A 7,543-nucleotide genomic window follows, 5' to 3' on the forward strand; every position below is an offset into this window, starting at 1 on the left:
TTTTTCTTGTTGTGGTTGCTGGCAATGGTTCCTCTTCACGTGAAAAGAACTGGCTTCTGCAAAGTTGCCTGCACAGAGTGAGCTGAGCTGATTTATCAAGAATGATTTCAACACAGACTACTTACAAAACACAACCAGAAGGGCCCAGAGCTATTGTCTTGTTTCTTGTTTTCTACTGGTTAATGCTCTCTCAGTTACATGATTTGCATGGCAAATTTTATTTGACTCATGGTGTTCAAGAGCTCATATGGCATATTCCGGAATTAGTTTCTGTGGAAGGAGCAACAGACACACCTTTTCTGGGACAATGATACTGTGCAGTTTACACACTGTCAGGGAAGGCAGGCATGCCTCTCTCCACAGGTGGCTTTGCCTGTACATGCATGTGGGGCTCGGTGATGCAGTGTTTCCCTAACTCATTATGGTATTCCAACAACCTTTCCTTTACCTTCAACCTTTACCTTCAGTGGTGGGGCCCAACTGTGCATGCAGTCACACCGAAAGTAAGGCTACGTACTGCTCTAACTCTGAAGATGGTTGTAATATTTTAAGGTTATTTAAACCAGTATGTCCAAAAGCCATTGCAGTCCATAGCAATGCATTCAGAGTTTGCTAACTGTAGTTTTACATTACCAGTGATGGTGATCAGGCAAAGAAGTTCCTGTTGCAGTGAAATGAGAAACCATATAATAAATCAGTGGCTTTGGTCACAGAAGATCCTTTTTGGAGCTGAAACAGGCTTTTGTGGGTTCTGAACACTTCTTTTTAACATACACCTTGTAAAGTTTTCTTTTATTATTTAAACAAATTATGGCAAATATATTTTGAGCAAATTAGCAAGAGTAGATTTTTCAGCCTGACTGCATCTAAGATAGAAATACATGAAAATGTCAGGAAGGGTAACAGCTTTTAGGGCCCCTTTGGTCCTTACACAGAAGTTGTTCTTAGATAGGATTTATAATTTGGGGGTGGAGGAAGTAGTAAGTTGGAGAAAAGCAGTTTAAAATTTAAGAATAGTAATTTTCTGAGCAATTATGTGACAAAGTTGCATTTTGTAGAGGGAGAATAGGGTCCAACATCATGTCAAACTTTGGTTGTAAGGCGTTGCCAGTTAAAAAAAGTCTTGTGATGCAACTAGTATGGATCAGATTCTTAATACTTCTAATACTACTCCTTAGAGAGGTTATGGCAAAAGTTATTTATGTTTTAACACACACTGAAGGACACATAAGGTTGTCCTTATGTAGCTTAAATTCAGGAAAAACTCACATTTTTTAGTGCTTTTAAACTTACTGGTGTCCTTTGTCCAATGGCAACTTGCCACAAGCAAGAGTTTGTCTCATAACGAGAGGAAGCTGAAAGTGTAGCTAATAGAATAGAAATTGAAGTTTCAAAACAGTTCTTGTGTCTTAAACTTTTGTGGGGGTTTTCTGAATTCATCTCAAAATGCATTTTACAAAGATGAGCCATAGCTGTATTTTAGGCTCATTGACTAGAGAATTAAGAAGCATTTAGGTTCTAGATTATAATACTGAATGTGTTCTTTGCATGAGCATTTTATGATTAAAACACAGAAATAAGAAATAACATTTTTAAGTGCAAAAGAGACAAAGGCTGAACTACTACCTGGCTAAAACCCTGTTTGTATCTGCTGGTAGGTATCAGTGCACATATTGTCCTTCCATTCCCAAGCTATTCTATTCCAGCTCTTCACAGGGACACTCTCCACTGCATTTAGACACAGTCTGTTAGAAAAACCTTGAATACACCTATCTCTAAGCAGCAGCTTCATTATTAGCTGGTGTGCTTTTGCACAAATAAAGAGTGTCCTCTGGAAGTTTCTTCTCCAGTGTCAAATGTTGCATTTCTCTATCTTTTTCAAATGTTCCTCCACAATAGTTGAGATAAAAAATGCTTTTGGAGGAAGCAGGAAGGTCAAATGTACTTTGCAAATGCAAACATGAAACACTGGCGGTTGCTCAGTTGCCTTTGCATGCTTCTTTTGTTCTTTGCAGAACGCTGTATCGAAGCAACACAAGCTCTTTTTTCAGGAGTAGGTATAGGTATGTAAGGGTGTTGATTCCTGCAGGGATGTGGGGAGGGGTTGCCAAGGCATTGGCACCTGTCATGGTGTGGCTGGAAGCTGGATCAGAAGCCTGCATGGGAGAGTGGCACGTGGGAGCTTTCACACTCACCTTTGCCAGGAGGAGGGGCTCATGATTTTGCTATTTGTGTAATTCTTGGTAAATATGATACCATTAATGTAAGGGGGTCAGATTTTTCCTGTGTCTAATTTCAGGAAAGTATGCACTGCAGGCTTCCAGCTCAGGAACTGTGGTGTGCAAGCAGAAGGGCTGGAGGCCATGGGACAGCCAGCAGGGAGTCACCTGGTCAGGCATAGCACCTGCCACTGATAGCATAATGTGGAGTGAAAAGGTGATTCGATTTAAAGTCAGAAAGGCATGTCAGCCTGTGGAAAGATCAGCACATCCTGTGAGCTGAAGTCACAAAAAAACCCAGCTGAAATCTAAGGTAACCAGCCCATCACCTGTACCAGCACAGCATTATGGGTAGCCAGTGGTCATGACACCAAAAGTGCAACTGTTGTAATGAAAGACTGGTGGGGAATTGTATTTTGTGGGTGCTGCTTTGTTTTTACCTTTTGGCAAAAGCCAGAAAAGGGCCATTAATTTGTTTCTAAATGTATCATGGTGCAAATAGAAGGAGAGAAGATCTATTTAAGCTTCAAGACAAAGCTGACAGGAAAAAAATGTGGATGTTAACCAGCTATGTAAAATTAATGTGCAGTTTTGGTACTTGAAGGCTCCTTGCATACTGGAGAAGTGAGTTTCCTGCAGTGCCTCCCTGTAATTTGTGACAGAAGTAAAAGGTCAGAGCAAATTTGAACACAGTACATGCTATATATAGCAGTATTACAGAATTACAAAAGAAATTGTAAAACAGCTCGTTAGTTTCACATCACTTTTCCTGGATGGGTTTGTTTTTTAAACATCACCCCCTATCCCCAGCCAGGCAGCTGTGCTGCAGATATGGTTTTGTCTGAGCTAAGCAGGTAGAGGTCTAATACAATTAATTTAAAAATCAAAACCAACAACAAAAAAGTGTTGAAAATGCTAAGTTCAAAACCTTTAAAAATGCAGCTTTAATTTCTGGATGAGTGAGCAGAAATCTCTGCCATAACGGAAAAAAAAGCAAGAACGAAAACCAATCCATGAATGTTTACACCAGCAGAATGCAATTCTTCCAAACTGCAGAGCTTCTTGGCTAAGGCAAGTAGAGTAACAAGGATAAATACCTAATTGCTAAGGTTTGAGGGGGGCCAGGCTAATTCTGTGGCACCAATATGAGGACCTAGAGTGAGGGTCTTTAGGACCCTGAGGGATATGGGGAGCAGAAGATGGTCAGTATTCCCTCCCATTTCCTCTCATACTCTACAAAAGCCAGGAGACTCAGAAACCTGTCCCCTTTCCTGCTCTTTTCTTCCTTGCTGCTGCTGCACTTCGAGATCTTGGAGAGAGGCTCCTGCTTTTCCATCAGCTTATCATGTGCTCTGCAGGATTTCAATCTGTCAGATGCTGGGAAAAGCCATGGACCCCTCTCACAAGCCAGGCCTGCTGCGAGGGACCCTCAAGCACCTATCTCTGCCATCATCGAGATTAGGTTTGGTATATATTAGTATATTCTTGGATGTATTGTTCCTTATCCCATGTGTTACTCCCCTTTTCCAGTTCCAGTAAACCTGTTCCAGTTTTATTTTCCAACCTTTAAGTCTGTTTTCCTTATTCCCCTTTTATCTTCCTGTGTGAGGGTGGAGTTGGGTAATAGAGAGCAGTTCTGTTCTCTGGTTTTTGGTTCGTCCTGACCATTAAACCTAGACAGTAATATAAAATATGTGTCTTCAATTGTACAAAGGAAAGAACCAAGCCTGTAACAAGCTGTGAGGGCAGAGGTGGGGTGAAGCAACTGCATGCTCATTCCATAGTACCTTGTTTTTATTCTTGGACTGGTATTAAAGTATTGTTCAGCTCTGAATGGAGATAAAGTTATTTATCTTCAATATACTTTTCAACTTAACCCAGCAGGCAACAGCACATGCATAGCATGAGGGGTATCTTTTGAGGAGAAACTATAACAGTGTTAAGTGGCTGCTTAATAGGAAGATCTGTGTGCATTTTGTGTTGGCTGCCATGCTGTAGCATGGCCAAAAATGTGTCAGATTTTCCAGCTTTATCAGAAGCATTTTCCTGCAAATGCTATCATGCTATTAACCACTTTTCCAGGAAATAGATAAACCACTTTCCAGGAAATGGAAGTATAAGTTCTTGAAATAAAAATTAAGGAAATACAGAGTACACCATAATGTGTTTTTTGCTTAGTGTTGGCACAATGCTTTTTTTCCCCTCCCTGCACTTCTGCATGCATGACACCAGGCAGTGGATCCAGCAATGCACTAAATGAAAGATGTGACAGGACACTGGAAAAGGTGTGGCACTAACCTTATCTGTCAGAGAGAGGGACTGAGAGGTCTCCTGCCACCTTCCCACTTTGGGGGAAGACCCAGGGCATAAAGGCAAGGCTGTGTAAGCACAGGTTGTCCATGAAGCCAATGAAACAGGTTGCCCTCGGGGTGAAGGACAGGCTGAAGGTGTGGTGTTGCAGTGCACACCTCCTCTTCCAGGTGACAGGTGATAAATACCAGGTTGCTCCATCCCAAGCAGGGCTTTGGTATCTGCAGATTCATCTCTTGTTGAGTCTTTATCTGGTGAGGGTGCCTTTCTACAGTTGTCCCACCACCCGAGCAACTCAGGGAGCAGTCACCTCTTTTTTCTCTTATGCTGGGTAGGATGGTGAGAGTGCCTTCTCAGTCCTTCCCATGTCTCTGAACCCAGTTGTGAGTGGCTGTTCTGCCAGGGGTCCTCTGAGATCTTGGGACATCCATACAAGGAAGCCATCTGCTATGGAGCTGGTGCAAAGGCAGCGACTCTTTTATCTGCTGTCTTCAGGCCTTGTTCAAGAAATCAGTGGCAATGCAGGGGAGGACCAGAAAGTTACCTTCAAGAGCTGGAGCTACTCAGTGCTGATTTAGTTGCACCAAAGTCAGATGGTACCTCAGAAAACTGCAGGTTAAATGCATGGGGAGCTACCATGAGAGGTTGTCAGGGTGAGTGGGTTTGGTGCCAGGATAAGTCATGCAGAAGAAACCCCATTGTACACAAGAGGCATCACGTGCATACGGAGGAGAGAAACAAGATATCCATCGAACTGAAGGTGAGCAAAGCTCTCCTCTGAAGAGGACTTACTGTTGTGTGCATGCAGCCGGTGCAGAGCTGCACAGGTTTCCCCACTTGCACAATTCCTCTACCAGTCCAGCTGGCTTGCCTTCTCCCATCTGTCTTACAAAGTATCTTAGTTATTAAGTAGTAAATGCCCTTTTAAATCATCAGTACAACTTAATTACGAATTAGTATCAATACATTTTAAAAGTACTTGTCACACATCAAATTCTGTTGCAAAGTATGTTGGATGTCATTCTGCCAATGACTTGGTTAAAGTTAGATTAACATCACAGAATCACAGAATAGTCATGGTTAGAAAGGGCCTCTGAGATCACCAGGTCCAACAAAAAAAATCCACCCCAAAACAACCAAAACCACACAGCTCCAAAAACCACACTTCCTGCATCACATGTGGCTGTTAACTCAGATGCTGCTCAAGCACTGAGCTAATACACTGTTCTTGTATGCTGGCAGCATGGTGGCAACAGCTGGCAGGTTGACATAAATCTCCTGGGAGGCCATAGAAGTGGCACAGAGCACACATCCAAGCTGGAAGGTAGACACAGGTCAGCTTACCCAAAAAAGCCCCCAAGAACAGCCAGGCTGCTGAGGTTTCCCCACTTTCCACTGCCATCTGGGGATGGGGTTAGGGACAGGAGGACCTGCACTTTCACCCACTGGTAGTTCTGCTTTTATGGGTGTGAGTTGGTGAATTTGTGACCTAGGGAATTAATGAAACAGCAGATTACAAAATCAATGAGTTGGACTAGGCTGTTACAAGGGGGTTTATTTTACTGTTGATTTTAACCTTAGTTGTTTTTTACCTTGTGAGCTCCTGAGATGAAGTTTGATTCCCAGAGGGTGTTGTCCTATAAATCTGAGTGATCCAGAAGAAGAGTGGCACTGCCAAGAGGATGGTGAGAAATAACAAAAAACAAGCCTAAGAAGCAGAAGTTCAGCCAGGCTGTGTGAAGCATCTTATAAACTTTTGCCCAAGCCAGCATGCAACCACAGGTGGATGTGAAACCATTCTACTGCTTTCCTTTGGGTCTGACTTGCTGCAGTCATGTGCTGCTGCAAAGCAGGTGACACCCTTAACCTCAGCTGTGAGCTCCCCACTGTGCACCTCATGTTTGGGTATCTGCAGCATAAGGGGTTCAAGCACGTGGCAATGCATCTCCCTAGACATTACCCTAGCCCCATTTTCTGTCTGATCAGCCAGCCAAGTGGACCTGCACCACCATGTGCAGTGTCCCTGGTATTGGAGGCATGAGAGACACGCAGGCGTGGGCAGGGAACAGCTCTCTCGTGCCAGCTGCAGTGGTTTTGGTTTTGGTGAGATGTGAACCTGACCTTTAGGTGTTTTTCTAAGGACTGTGAAAATTTCTTTTCTTCTTTTCAAGTGGAAGAAGGCTTTAGAGATTTAGTTTTGTTAGTACATTTCCCTTCTTCTTACCTATTGAGACATTTTGGTCTTTGCTGTCCCGCTGTGGCTGAGAGAGGCATGCTTTGCAGCCCACTGCCTGTCTTCCCACAATGCCACTTCATGGGCCTGGAGAAGCCACATGGGAAGGGGACAGTGGCTGCCAGCTATCAGCAGAGCCTCAGTCAGGCCTCGTCCTCAGAAATCACCAGAAACCACCGCAGCTGCAGTGGGAGTTTCTAGCCCACGCTGGGCAAGAGTGATGTTCTTGTGAGTTTCATGAGTTTTGTGTTTTGATTTCATTGGTGAAATTTTGTCAGTGTTTTTTTGTCTGACTTAAATGCTGGGTGAAAGGAACAAGCTCAGGTTGGTAATTATGGTGATACTTTCTCAGGGTGACAAAGGGCAGTTATACTTCAATGCACTAGGGTATCAGGTAGACATGGGCTGCTTTTCTGCTGAAGAAAAGCATTTACAGGGCCTGGTTGCTCAGTCAGTCAGTGTCACCCCAGCTCTGAACAGAGGACAAACTGCTAAAATCTCTAAAATGTTGCTGCTGAGTTTTGGGCTGTCTTTAAATGTGGATCTCCCATACCAACCATACATTTCAGCTTCCTATTTCCCTCCCTCTCCAGCAGACTCCTAGGCTACCTGCACGAGCCTAGTCTATGATGTCAGGGATCTCCTCTTCTAGAAAGCAGCTGCTGAACTACAGCTTGTTGCAAACCTCAATCCCCATAGCGTATTGCAATGTTTTTGAAAAAAACAACAGACGAAACAAACAAAACCCACATATACTATCAGCCAGGAGTCAGCCAGGCAG

This window comes from Chaetura pelagica, unplaced genomic scaffold, assembly GCF_000747805.2.
Source record: "Chaetura pelagica isolate M959 unplaced genomic scaffold, ChaPel_1.0 scaffold221, whole genome shotgun sequence".
NCBI lineage: Eukaryota > Metazoa > Chordata > Aves > Apodiformes > Apodidae > Chaetura > Chaetura pelagica.